General features: G+C 36.1%; 1 pseudogene; it reads right to left on the bottom strand.

The window, feature by feature from the left end:
- Window positions 1-2,749: 2,749 nt before the first annotated feature.
- LOC133864276 (probable glycosyltransferase At5g03795) lies at window positions 2,750-7,113 on the bottom strand (annotated as a pseudogene).
- Between the last annotated feature and the right edge of the window lie 8,423 nt (window positions 7,114-15,536).

The raw sequence follows: 15,536 nt of genomic DNA, 5'->3' as shown, positions 1-15,536 counted from the left end.
GCAAATTAAAGAATTCTATTTATGGGCTGTGATAGATCTCTCAATGGTAAGATACTTTTTACAAGGTTATTGTTTATAGAAAACCTTGTTGATTAGTATATATACCTTAAGGTCAGTGGGAGTACAGTAATCTTTCTAGTCCTATATTTGCAAGTGGTGATTTAGGTTTGCTACATAAAGTTCACAAAACTTTGAAATGAAGGATTTAGGTGAAACCTCTTATGTCTTTTGACATAGAGATTCATAGAGACATAAAGAATATTAACATTGTCTCGGAAGGCCTACATTGAAAAAAGTTTTGGAAAAAATTTAGAATGAAGGATTTGCACCTTCAGTAGCAATTAAGAGGGACTAATTAAATACAGATTAATGTCCCAAAAGGTATTGGAATAAGGGCAGATGAAAAGTTTTAAGCGTCTGCATTATACATAACCATATGACTGACAATAAGTATATTGAGTCAATAAAGTGCTGCAAATAAAGCCTTGCGGTATATGCAAGGAACCAAGAAGAACAACTTAACCTAAGGATACACTTTCCATTTGAAGGTGGTTAGTTGTTCAGATTTGAGTTTGCTGATTGTGTAGATAGTAGAAAGTCTACTCTAAGGTATATATCTTTTTAGGGATAATTGCACCGTTGGTCCCTGTGGTATACCATAATTATTTTTCACTCCCTATGGTTTAAAAAGTTCATGGGAGGTCTTTCTGATATGCAATAATTACAAATCGATCCATGGCGTCAAATTCTGTTAAAATTTTTAACAGATTCCGTCAAATGCCACGTGTCGTCATCTTATTGGTGACACGTGGCGCTGACATGTCTAATTTTAATAAAATAATATAAATTTATTAAAAAATAAATAAAAAATACTTATTTTTTTTTTAAAAAAAAAAGAAAAAAAAAAGAAGAAAAAAAAAATGGGGAAAGGGGGTGGCCAGGCCACCCCTAGTCCATAAGGGTGGCCGCGCGCCACCCCCAGAGGCCGCCTGGGGTGGCGCGCGGCCACCCCAGTGGCCGGGGGTGGCGCACGGCCACCCCATGGCCATTGGGGGTGGCCCAAAATCTACTAAGGGTGGCCCGATGGCCACCCCCAGAGGCCACCTGGGGTGGCGCGCGGCCACCCTAGTGGCCAGGGGTGGCCATCGGGCCACCCTTAGTAGATCTAAGGGTGGCCCGAAGGCCACCTCCTGGGCCTTGGGGGTGGCCGCGCGCCACCCCCTGCAGCCACTGGGGGTGGCCCCCTTTTTTTTTTTTTTTTTTTTTTTGAATTTTTTTTATAAAAAAATAAGTATTTTTATTTATTTTTTAATAAATTTCTATTTTTTTATTACGGTAGACACGTGTCGCCATCTTATTGGCGACACGTGGCGCTGACGTGGCATTTGACGGAATCTGTTAAAAATTTTAACAGAATTTGACGCCAGGGATCAATTTGTAATTATTGCATATCACGAGGACCTCCTATGAACTTTTTAAACCATAGGGAGTGAAAAATAATTATGGTATACCACAGGGACCAACGGTGCAATTATCCCTTTTAATTGAAGGATATATCCTAGAGATGCAGTATGCAGACTATAGTTGCTACGTCTACCAAGAAAGCTAAAAGTCTAGCGTGCTATGAATTTAGTACACAGGCATGATGGTTGAGACATTTGTTGAAAGTCTCAATCTTGTCGATTTTACAGTTAGACCATAAAGATATTCTGCGGTAATTCTACTATAATCTTCTTTTATAAGAATAAAGAGTAGAAGCAGAAGTAAATCGACATCAAGTATCTCAGTACGAGAGATAACATTAAGAGACATAAAGGGTCTATTGAGCATATAAGTACTGAATTAATGATTGCGGATCCCATGACTTAAAGTTTACCGGTAAAGAAAGAATAAAGTCATGCGGAATATATGAGACTCATTAATTCATTTTCGCTTGGTTTGTCTCTTTTTGGTCTATAGACATAAAGTTATTATAATAAAGATTTTTTGTGCACATTTGTTATTTTTATCCATGAGGATAAATAAAGTTGGACCCGAATGACTTATAGGAAGTTCATTCATAAAGCTTGATTATCCATAAGGTACTCATGTAAGGAGTGTTTTACATCGTGATACATGGAAGGGACGACCTAATTTTATAATGGTTTTACCGCCATGATTCGTGTGAAACATTTCTTATCTGAGTGGGAGGATTCCATAAGTGATTGGCCAAACTAAGGAACCTAATACCATAAAGTCATGTGTCATAAAGGCCAAGTGGGAGAATGTTAGATATTGTCTCCATATATGGCCTATATGCCACATATACAGTGTTTATTATATTTATTATAAATATAATATACGGTATTACGGTTAGGTAATTTAATTAATTTAGATTACCGTAATAGAATCGTTTAATTGATTTAAAATCAATTAATAATATTGTTTCCTTGATGGGAGGAACAATACGGTACTTACCATAATTTGAGGGTCCCTAACCTGGCCTATAAATAAACAGCCTGTGTACACCATCCGTACGGCAATACAGTCATTGGCATAGGTTAGAAGATCCCTCAAATAACATTTTCTTGTTCTTCAGATGAATCGTGGAGACGCTTGAGCAAATATGGCTAGAGGTAAGCCTGAATCCTGTTTTATTCGTTTTCCGCTGCGCATGTTAGATTAAGCAATATGTTTACATATATTCTAACATTATAAAGAACAAATTCTGGACAGAGGGTAGCAGTTTCTTTGCCTTGATATATGGAAATGAAAGGTGCAAGATTTGGTGCAGTAAATCAATCGAGAGAAGGATAAACTGAGAAAGACATAGTTGGATCGATAAGAGGTATTAGCGAAAGTTTGTTTTTCCTCAATTGCAACCATATGCACAGGGCATGATATATACACATACTACATGTTTCCTTTTGTGGTTTGTTTCCTTGTAGAGGAGGTCAACTTGTCTTCTGCTGTTGAACATGCTGCTGTACTTTCCTTTTATGCTGCTACTGAATGAGCTTGGTTAACAGCTACAATGTCTGTCCATAACGCTCGTTTGTCATAGAGGGCTTAGTTGATAAAGTCTATTATACCAAATTGAGTGGAGGATCATATGAAAGATATCATACTTCACAGGCTTAGCATGCCAAAGAAAGTGCTTTTGTACTTTTTTAACCCTCATTTGCATCTGGAGATACCTCTTCTCTGGGATCGAAAGGAGTATTCTCTTCAAATTTGGAATATCCTTCTCAAAGACGAAAACAGCAAAGGATTCCCATTTCAAAACTTCAAAAAATGGTGGCACAAAATTGCTGGGACACAATCAAAAAATATGGCCTCCACCACGCGTGGGCTGTTGACTTCATAACCTTTTGCACATATACAATACTTGCTGTTCTTCATGTGATGGAGATACTTCTTGTTGCCCTTGGCCTTTGGCATTTGACCAAAGATTTTCATGTCAGGATCTTTGTTTTCCCAGTGCTGTAACAGAATTGGTCGTACATAGCCGTGCATGCGTCCTGCAAAGAAAGCAAGAATTGACCTCTGGGAAGGAGGTTTGCCTCCAACATCTCTCAGTGGATTCCGAGCCAAGCGCACGTATGTTTCCGGAAGAGACACATCCTTGCCTAAAACAAAACCTTCTTTGACATCAGCATTGCAGAGGGCTCTTATGCACTTGGCCATGAGTCGGTTTGTTTCCGTTGGGGCCTGAAGAAGAGACCTTATTAGAACAGTACAGTGAGATTTGTGATGATTCAAACTTCAAGGCTTGGAAGCCACACAAAAATGAAATCAATTAAATTGTTGTCAAAAGATTTTGTTCGATTGAATTTCTTTTATGAAGCACATAAAGCAAAATGGAACCAACTGAATTCCGCTGAAGTCCTAAATATTCACAAAACATAATTTGAAAGGAAGCTTGTAAAGCATACCCAGTCATGGCAAGCAACAAGAAAATGATCTGCTCCTCCAGTTCTGTTCCAGAAAGAATATTTTGCTGCAATCATGTCCAAGTAGTTCCTCAAAAACTGTATAAGCTTATCAAAGCTGTGTGAATTTGGTATGTATAACGTTTCCTCCAACATTAGAGAGCTAAAGGGAAAGTAAAAAAGATGGGCTTTCCTAGGGTCTCTTGTAATGAATTTTTTATTAGCTTCCATCAGCTTCATGAACCAACCCTCAGATGCATATATTCCATCGAGTCGTGGCTGGTGCAATATGGGCTTTTCTCCTTCCCTGTAAATGAATACTTTGAGATTGTCTTCCATTAATTCATAGCTCCTGCGAATTCGGATTACATGAATAAACCAAGATTCATTACTTGAGCAACAGTCAATAATTTCTTTGACAGAAATATGGTAATTAGGATTGACGGAAAAGAAACAGCCATTCCCCCAGAAACTAAGCATTATTTGGCTATTCCACAAATAGATGACATGATAAAGTACCATCTGTGTTAATTAAAGCACCACCTTATCCTGATTTATTGTGCATATCCCCCCAGCTTACAAAGCCAACACAAGGCATCAATTTGAAAAATGACAATTAATATCAAGAAATAGTACACTAATTTCATAATGGTCCCAAAGTAGATCAGAAATTCATGACAATAAAAAAAAATGGCAAGCGAGTCTCTCTAGCAGTCTCATCCACAACTCATAAAGCGATAAAAAAACTACTAAGATTTACTTCATCATTATGGTCACTTGTGAGGGTAGAGGAAACTGAAGAGAGGGGATTTGGGGGAAGTAGCAGTTACCTGCTCAGAGTGGAAACACTTGTATGCTTTTGAGAAGAAAATATCTCACGTAAATGATAACTAAAAAAAACTACTTAGTGGAATAAATTAATATTCAATAGATGTGAATAACTTACCTTTTGAACATGGAAACATTCCTATAAATAGGAGCATAGAGATTTGGATCATTGTTTATGATGGGTGCATTCTCAACCAGTAGTCGTGCATTTAGTAGTTCCTGGTCAACTCCTGAAGACCATCGTGGTGTCTACAAACAAAATGAACGAAATAAGGAACAGGACTGAAGCAATTTTACTCTAAACAAGTCAATCACCTTTAACATGATTGCCAAAAATATCCCCTCCGAACACAACTTAAAGCTGAAGCTAACACATACCACTGAATGAGATGAAGCACGACTCTGAAGCAATAAACCACCCATCTCAGATATTGAAACCACTGAAGAGGTTGGCAACTTCAGGCCTTTATTGACCTTGGGGACTCTGTTCAGGGAATAATTATTGCCCGATGGGATGAGGTCACTTTGCAATTTCCCAGAGTTTTCATTGATAAAAGAAGTTGTCGTATTTTTATCCGCTAGTGGTGGAGAAGCTACATGTGGTGATGAATTCAGAGGTGGTACTGCAGGCAAAGGGGAGCTTTCAATATGTTCTGATGTGGAGGTATTATCACCCTTTTCAATCTTATGTATTGAAAAGTTAGTATCTGTAGTATAGTTGGTTTGATAAAATCTCTGTTCAGGTTCTCTAGCCTCCTCTGATGCAGATCCCTTATTTGCACTTTTGACATCAGCATCCCTAGAAATATTATTTAGCTTTACAGGTGAAGAATCCTTAGCAGCATTGATATCCTCATCTTGTCCTAGATAGTGGTTTGAGCCTCCATTTTTACCTGATACAGAGGCTTCCCTTCCATTTGAAGTCCTAGTACTATTAGCTCTCTCATGAACAGAATATGCACTGTGGGAGTTTGAACCAATTAAATTAGTCGTGTTACCAATAAACTCAGATTGAGATGGTGAATCTCCAGTCTGGAAGCTACTATTTCCCACTACGGAAGCCTTAGCAGCAGAAAATAAAGATGAGAGAAGATTACCATATGGAAGTTCAAAATACTGGAGCGTTAAAATCACTGTAAACATCATGCCTATGAGCCATATCAATCTCCTAGCTTCCACCCGACATAAACATAAAAGTTCCCGACCCATTCTGAGAAATCAATCAGTTAGTTGTGGGCTGACTTTCAGTGAACATACTCAACCCTGCACATTATTTCCCATCCCCAAGTTTAGTCAGGAAGAAAGCCCCTTTCTACTTGCTAAACAACTTAACAAAGTAAAACAGAATCACACACAGAACACCTCTGAGGATGTAATAGATATCACGTAGATACACCCCACTGGGACTCGACGAATAACTTGCAATAAAAAAAAATAAAATAGAATAATTATATTTGATGTGATTATTTCCTTGGAAAATAAGATAGTAATGATCCAATATAATTGATAAAACAATAAAAATACCACCTGGACTTGATTTTTCACCGTTATCCAGTTCAAATAAGTTAAGCTTTTTGTATCATATGAACATACCAACAGATCATAGCATTGAAAGTTTGTTTTTATTAATATCTACACTCACAGTATCCAAACAGATTATAAGTAAAGTTTCATATAATATCAAAAAAGCTAACAGTAAGTCAACTACCTCGCAACAAAACACTGTTACATTCAATTTGCATGAATACCCACAAATCAACAGGTAAAAAATCTCTCCTACAGCTCCTAATTGCCAACAGAGAAATACAAACAGAAGAAAATTCAGGATCTTCAAATATCTACCAAAGCTTAATTTTCCCACCAACCAAATAACACTGAACTCCTATGCAACGCCATGCAAGAAAAGAATGTTCATTCTTCGTTTTTCTTCTTTTTAATTTTAATTAAACCCAGAACACCCATTTACCTACAACCAAAAGACAGTGCCTGTATTAATTATTTTCAACGAAAGATTTCACAATGGCTAATAGTACGTTAGTACCTCCAAGCTTGCACTAAACACCAAATTTTCCGCTAGAAAGAAACGGAACATTTCAATTCCATGTCATGTCATGCTAAAGAACCAAAAACACAAAAAAGAACTATATTCCAAGACTCTGCATGCATTTTATGAACTGGGTGTTTTCTCAAAAACTTCCAGTTGTAAAACTAGACACCAAATTTTCGTTTCTTTTCCCACAGTTTCTCGGCAACCAAACATTCATTTTCTTGTATATCGTTTGAGATAGAAATTCGATATAAGTACATCACCTCACCTGGCATTCAAACATCTGCTGTAGCAGGAGCAACACAGGGCACTGGCCAAACTGATAAGTTTGATACTTTGATACATGGCGCTGATTCTTTGAAGTGCTAAAGCTGAACATAGGACAAAAAGGGCCTGGGCCTGTGGCATAAAACGGAAAAGCTAACAAGAGGGCGACCACACGGTTGCTGTGTTGAGCTCTCCTTTGTAACAAGATTATCAAAAACAAAGTTAAACGCAGAGAGTATTTTAATTACTAGAAAATAAAAGAAAAGGAATGGAGAGAATATAAAGCATCCACATCGGATTCTTTTTTCTTATTTTATTTTGGAGGATAACTATTTTTTCTTCTTTTTATTTATTTTTTTTCCTATTATTTCTTTTAAGCTTAAAGAAAGAAGTAGAGTTTGGAGAGCGAATTTAATAAAATGAGAGATAAAGGATTTACGGGGATGCTTTTTGTAGCAATTTTTTTTTTTTTTTTTTTTTTTTTTTTTTTTTTAATTTTTAATATGAAGGATGAGCAAAAATTGGATATAGGGTGATTTTAAATTGTGGTTTTTCATCATTTTAAGAAAAAAGTTGTTTAAATGATCGGATGCGAATGATCTAAGGAAGTGGTGCGATTTGGTTAACAAAGTTTTATGGGGTAATTACGTAGAGGGTTATAACTTAGAAAAATACTAGACAAATAATTCTTTTATAATTTGTTAATACATTTCAATATATGATTGGAAGGTGTTAAAAAATTTTTTAGTGACTGTCGTGATTCTAATCCATGTTCACATGTGTTTGCAAATTGTAAAAAAGCTATAAGTATAATATTACTTTATAATTTAAAAAATGCTATATATTATACTAATGAAGGGAATATTTGAAAGAATAAAGCTTGCAAATCCGCTTATATTGTTCTTGCCACGTCATCACCGACTCTTGGAGATTTCTACTTTGCTTGGCGCGGGAAAAGATTTTTGAACAGCAATTAGTGTGTTGATGCCAAAATTGTTGCCGGATTTTGGTGGATGTCATTATTCAGGTCTCTTCTCTTCCATTCTGATTTCTTTTTATTAGTTTGAATGATTTGAGATTTCATTGTTTTGTAGTGGGTTGGGCAAGGTTTTGGGATGGTGAGGAAACCTAGTAGGGGTAAAGGAAGAGGGAGAGGGATCTTGAATGTGACTATAGGGAAACCTAACCCGGTGGTTGATCATTATGTGGATCAATCATCTCATATTCTTGTGATTGATCCTTCTATGGATCAAGAAGATTTTGTTGATGTAGCAGATATTCTTAATCCTAATAAGGAATTAGGGGATTCTGGGGCTAGTCTGTCTTTTGTGGATCCAGATGAAATTGTTGTGGAGAATGACATTGTGAATGATGAAATTGAAGTAGAATTTAAGAATCAAGAAGTAGACTTTGATTCTATTAGTATGAGATCAGAGGAGGACCTTGTTCTTCCAATGTTGAGGGGGGATGGGATTGATGTTAATTGTGTGAAGAACTCGGATTGGAGAGGCCTGTTTAATTCAAACCGATCTTTGGGTAGTCTTCAATACTTTGCTCCATTGAAAAATGAAGGTAAAGGTTTGTTTCTCCCTCGGAGGAGGCTGTGGAAGAAGGAATTGCTAAGTGGAAAACTAGCCTTGTTGGTCAGTTCCTTGACAAGCCTTTTCCTTTCTTTCTAGTTAAGAAGTCTGTCACCATTATGTGGAAGCAATATGGAGAAATTGAGGTATTTTCTCTAGAAAATGGCATGTATATTTTCAGATTCCCGGATAAGGTAACTTGTGAGGAAATTCTTGAGGCTAAGCTGTGGCATGTGGCCAAACAAGCCTATGATTTTGAGGAAATGGCAGCTAGGAATGCAAGTCTTAAAACTAACATTGTCATCAATTTCGGTTTGGATTAAATTGATGCATTTGCCAATGGAATTTTGGACGCCCACTTGTCTTAGCCATGTGGCTAGTGGTGTGGGAAAACCTCTGCATACGGACAAAATTACTAAGTAGCAAAGGAGATTGGGTTATGCCCGTGTGCTTGTAGAGATTGATGTTAGGTCTGAAAGTCCTAAGGAGATTTTTATAAGCAGAAAACATGGTGCAACCATTACTATAAGAGTGTAGTATCATTGGCTCCCTCCTAAGTGTTCCTTATGTGCTGAATTCGGTCATGCTACTTATGCATGCTCAAAGAAAGAAAAAAAGGTGTGGATTTATAAAGGGACAACAAGAAATGTGCTGAACAATGCTGTAAGGAAAGCTAGAAAAGTAAAACCATTAACACCTTTTGATCGCACTATTAGGAAGCCAGTGAGTGCTCCCAAATTGAAGAATAAAGGGGAGGAAGTCAAGCTTTCTAATTCTTTTGAGGCAATAGGTAGGATTGAGATGAAGGAGGGTCTTGAGGAGTTTTCAAGGCCCAAAACTCCTACTACATTCCTGGAGGTCTTTGAAAAGGCTTTGTCTTCAAAAGGAAAATGGAAGGCTAAAGTGGGGGGCTTGGGCCAGGGTGTGGATAGTGAGAGAGGGTTCTCTCCTACAAATGAGTCATGAAAGTCCTTATTTGGAATATCAGGTGTAGTAATAAACCCTTGAAACAAAATGAGGTGAGAAAGATGGTGGCTAGGTTAAAAATTTCCATTATTTGCCTAGTAGAGACCCGAGTCCAAAAGGAAAATATTATCAAGATCGGAGATAATATGTTACCTGGGTGGGAGATCCTTCATAATTGTAATGATCACTGGCTTGGAAAGATCTGGATTTACTGGGATCCGAGTGGATTTTTTTCTGTTACCGCAGTGGATATACACGAGCAAGTGTTAACTTGTAAGGTAAATGCTACTACTAATAGAGGGTCATGGATGATGTCAATTGTGTATGGGGCTAATCAAGGTACTGATAGAAGGAGAATGTTATAGAATCTGGTTCAACTGAAAAATTCTGTTGGTTTGGCCCCTTGGATTCTTGCTGGAGACTTTAATGTCATGAGGTCTTAGCAAGAAAAATAGGGTAATGTAGGGCTTTCTGGATATGAAACAGAATTTGTGGAATGTGTGCAAAAGGTGGAGGTTGAGGACTTAGCATTCACGGGGTGTTACCACACTTGGACTAACAAACAAGCCGATGATGATTTTGTGTCCAAAAAGCTTGATAGAGTTATGTCCAATATGGAATGGCTGCAAAGGTTTGACAATACATCAATAGAATTTTTAGAGGTAGGGGTTTTAGATTATTCTCCAGCTTTGGTGTCTATTGAGAAAGCTATGAGCTTCAGTCCAAAGCCTTTTAAATTCTACAACTTTTGGGCAAATCATAGGCTATTTCTAGATTGGGTTGAGGAGGGATGGAAGATTGATATAAATGAGTATCATATGTTTAAGCTTTATACTAAGCTGAATGCTATTAAAAAGATTCTGAAAGCTAAAAACTTGGAATGTTTTGGAGGTTTGGGACAGCGTGTTAATCAAGCAAGGCAAGATTTAGCGGTAGCTCAAGCTAATTTCATTGTTTCTCATGGTAATGTAGACTATCAAAGGAAAGAAAGAGAATGCCTACATGCCTATTTTCTATATCAATTGTGGAGGAGAATTTTTTGAATCCAAAGTGTAAGAACATGTGGCATAATTTGGGTGATGGCAACAATTCTTTTTTCCATAAATCTGTTAAGGCTAGAAATTCTTCTAACCTTATCAAGATTTTGAAGGATGAGGAGGGTAATAGGGTGGAGGATATGAACCAAATTAATGAGCTTGCTATTGGTTTCTACCAAAGGCTTCTTGGCACCACGATTCATTCTTTTGATCACCTCAAAGCAGACCGAGTGTCCCAATTGATTAAGAATAAATTTTCTCCTAGTTGTGTGGCAGGTATGGATGTTGTAGTGACTACTTAGGAGATTAAGAAGGTTATTTTTGCTATGAACAAGCACAAGGCACCTAGTATGGACGGTTTCTCTACATGATTCTATCAAAGGGCTTGGAATATGGTTGGAAAAGAGGTTTTAGATGTTGTTCTGGAATTTTTCCAGATAGATCGACTTCTTAAGAGAGTTGATAAATGCTCAAAAATGCATATTTTCTCTATTAAAATAAGCATTATCATACTATGTTTTGTCATAATTATTGCATTTAATACTTAATTGTGGAATAATGTTTAATTATTAAATTTGAGCTTAAATTGATATAAATGCAATGAATTGTATTTCTTTTTGTAGGAATTGTTGTTGCTTTCAAGCGACTGGACCACTTGGTGGAATTGACAAACAAGCTAGGAAATAAGATTGAGGCAACTACTCTACACGTTATTGGCAAAAAGGTTGTGGAAGAAAATCGTCCAAATTCCAAGATTTCAACAAAGTGGCAAATCCTTTATTTAGGGAAAGAATCCAGATTGAGCTCGTCATCTTATTTTCATCATAACTTTCGGCTCAAAAATCTGATGGAAAGCTAATGAAAAATTCAACAAATAAGTCTGAAATAGGTTTTTCCTATTTCGGACTTTTACTATGCCCAAATTGCCCCGCAATAACAGAACGCTAATCTGTGCGGATTTGGAGTCTTTTTCCTACTTGATTTGGAATTTCAAAGGATGTGTTATGACGAGGGGACCGCATCAAGCTGATTTTCTTCCAAAGCAAATTCCTTCCATACACAGTTGATTTTCTTTCCATATATACTTGGTGATGGACGTGTGGAGCACAAATCAAAATGACTTTACATGATTTCTTTCCATGATTTTTACCAAGTCACACATATTCAAATCTGATTTATTTCCATCCTCGGGCTGCTATGCAATTAATGCAAGATGTGATTCTTTCCTTAGCTCGACCACCAAGAAAAACCCAAAAAGACCCCGGAAGCACTATAAATACCATGTTTTGGTCTTAAGAAAAGAGAGCCCCGGAGGAAGAAGGAGGAAGCAAGGGCAGTTATGGAGGCTTTAAACTGGTTTTATTGTTTGAGTGGCTAAATCTCTAGCTAAGGCTAGGGGTGAAGCCTAGTTTTTTTATGTATTCTTGATACTCTTATATTATTGATTAAATTTGGGGTTGATTTTTATTTGAGAGTAATTTTATGATACAACTTTATTTTGATTCATTATGATTTTTGTTTATATCAAATGCTTACTTTGTTTGATTTGTTATGTTTCGAAAGTATTTTGAATGCTTAATTTATTGTGTCATGTTTATGAAATCAAGTTCTCAATCAACCCATGTTTGATCTATTTTATATTATGTCTCAAGAATATGTAATAAATTGCTAGGTGGATCCCTGAAGCCTTAGTGTTTTCTTTTTATTAATTTAGTTTAGTTTATCATCTATCCATTGCTCCACTTTTTAGTGGAAAAATCAATTCAATTTACTTTTTTGCACAATAATAGGAATTTTACTTAGTATCTACCATTCCCTGTGGATCGACCTCGTACTTACCGAGAATTATTACTTGCGAAAACCTACACTTGGGTTTGCACCCTTTTTGGTCCAACAAGTTTTTGGCGCCGTTGCCGGAGAATGTGTCTAGGACACTAAGTTTAATTTCTGTTATTTTTATTTTTATTTTATTTTATTTTTAAATTTTCTTTTAGTTTTGAAATGGAAGTTTGGTGGAGCAATCCTCTTTCAGGTGTGTACCCAAGATCATTTGGCAATCCATACTCACAAGCGTATATTCACCCCAATTTCAGTTGGAATAATCATTCGTTTTTCAATGAGCCCCAAGGATTTCATAATCATCATCCTTTTGTGCCACCACATCGAAATACATTGGAGGATACATTCCAAAACTATCTTCAAGTCAGCAACCAAATCCTTCAAACCAATATCAAGGATGATGCAGTGCAAACCAAAACCTTGGAAGAAACATTGCATGCCTTTATACAAAGCCAATCTCAGATCAACCAAGACACCAAGCGAGGTTTATAGGAGTTGAAAGACGCACTAAATAGAATTGAGTCCTATTTGCAGAATGAGATTGAGAATGAAAATTTTTCTGACTCAATGACTCAATATGGGGAGAATGAAATTGAAAATCCTCAAATGGATGAGGATGATATGTTTAGTGATGTTAAGGAAGATGTAGATGCCCATGAACTGAAGTTGGTTGAAACACTTGAGCAAGATCACTCTGATATATCTTGTGTTTACGAACCTTTAGGATCTTGCTTGACTAACTCTTGTGATTTGAATTTTTGTGAGGATTGTGCACCTGGATTGGTGGTGAACACCTGAAAGCCGTTTGAACTGCCACCTTATGAGCTCAACCCATTGCCATCAAATGATACTGTGCAAAAGGATAACTTAAAATCCTTACCAGGAGCATGCAAGTATGCGCACTTTAAATTCAATGATGACTTTCCCCAGGTAAGTTCATCCAATCTTGATGCCTTGCAAGGTGGTAAGTCATTTGATGTTTTGTATGATTATAAAAGCATGATGGGTTGGAACATTGCTGATAAGAAAAAAATGAAATAGAGAATCATTTTTATTTATTTATTTTTATTATTATTATTATTTTTTTAAAATTTATGTTTGTGTCGTAGTTTGGGTTTCCTTTGTTTTTGTTTTGTTTTTCTAATTTTTGCAGGTATAAGTTTAGTTTGTTTTCATCAATTCAAGGTACTCTTCTTAATCTATACTTCTGTGCTTTATTTTGTTACATTTGGGACAATGTAAGTTTTAGGTTGGGGTGGAGGTGCTTGATGCTTGATGTTTGTCGTTATTTTTGTTGTTTTGTTTATTATATATATTTAAAAAAAAATGATATTTTCAAAAAAAAAAAAAGGGTTGGTTTTTTGTTTTTTTTAGGTGTCTTGTGTGTTTTATTTTTGTTTAGTAAAAAAAAAAAAAAAAACAAACAAAAAAAAAACAAACAAAAAAAACAAAAACAAATTTTGTGCTATGTTGTTGATTGTGCATGACTACGTCACATCTGTGGTTTGTATGTCATTGGCTTGTTTAACATGTTGAACGCTGCATGTCATTATTAATCTGAATCTTTTTACTCATCTGTTGGATTAGAGAGACTTCCTTGTTTGAATTATTTATCACAAGCACATTTGCATTGGTTCTGTGAGGTTTTTGATTTGAATTGAGGAATGTGTATCTTAAGATTTGTTGGATGAATTGTTGATGAAAACTGAAAATCAAAAAAAAAAAAAAAAAAAAAAAAAAAAAAAAAAAAGAAGAAAAAAAAAAGACAAAGAAAAGAAAAGAATAAGAATATCATCAGTTTGAGTCTCATTGAGTAACCGGACCTCTTGCCTCACTAAGCTTGGAGTGTTCGCGTCAAAAGGTGAGATTTTCAAGTTGTTTGATTATATGGCTAGTTTGACTTCGTAGCCTTTTTGACTTGAGTAAGTAAGTCCTTAGGGATGTTTCTACATCTAGTGCCCTAAAACCATCTGGTTTGGGTGTCACTGGCCCAACACTCGTTACATGGGTCAACTAGAAAGCTTAAGGGAGTTAGACATTGCACAGTCTACAAAAAAAAAAAAAAAAAAAAAAAAGATTTAAGCCTTGGTTGTTTTTATTGGATAGAATTCCTAAAGATTTTGGGATACACAAACTTTGAGGAAAATTAAAGCATCATGAATCTATGTTAATTTCACTTTACACTTATTTGAGCATGTGTTGTCTCGATTTTCCAACTATGAGTTGAATGATTTTTTTTGATGGCCTAATGATGTGTTTATGTTGTTCACCTTGTTAAACTTACTCATGATGTCTAAACCATGTGTTTGTTTGGTAATTTTTGCTTGTCAACAACATAGTGCTTTAAAATGTTTGTGGGTATCATTCCTGGCAAACCCTCACGAGACTTCACTCGTCCATTAGGGAGTCCTAGTGGTTTAAAAGGCTTGTTGCATACGCTAAATGCAATCGTACATCCCACGAAAGAAGGATTTATCTTGTTAGTTTTTATTTTGTTTTGTTTTTCATTGCTAAGGGACTAGCAATAAGCCGGTTGGGGGGTGGTGATAAGTGCTCAAAAATGCATATTTTCTCTATTAAAATAAGCATTGTCATACTATGTTTTGTCATAATTATTGTATTTAATACTTAATTGTGGAATAATATTTAATTATTAAATTTGAGCTTAAATTGATATAAATGCAATGAATTGTATTTCTTTTTGTAGGAATTGTTGTTGCTTTCAAGCGACTGGACCACTTGGTGGAATTGACAAACAAGCTGGGAAATAAGATTGAGGCAGCTACTCTACACGTTATTGGCAAAAAGGTTGTGGAAGAAAATCGTCCAAATTCCAAGATTTCAACAAAGTGGCAAATCCTTTATTTAGGGAAAGAATCCAGATTGAGCTCGTCATCTTATTTTCATCATAAATTTCGGCTCAAAAATCTGATTGCATTGATTTTGGTGGCGTTAGAAAGCTAATGAAAATTTCAACAAATAAGTCTGAAATAGGTTTTTCCTATTTCGGACTTTTACTATGCCCAAATTGCCCCGCAATAACAGAACGCTAATCTGTGCG

This window comes from Alnus glutinosa, chromosome 3 (genome assembly GCF_958979055.1).
Source record: "Alnus glutinosa chromosome 3, dhAlnGlut1.1, whole genome shotgun sequence".
NCBI classification, from domain to species: domain Eukaryota; kingdom Viridiplantae; phylum Streptophyta; class Magnoliopsida; order Fagales; family Betulaceae; genus Alnus; species Alnus glutinosa.
Note: the sequence above shows the minus strand (reverse complement) of the source record. Positions and strands in the feature narration are given on the sequence as shown.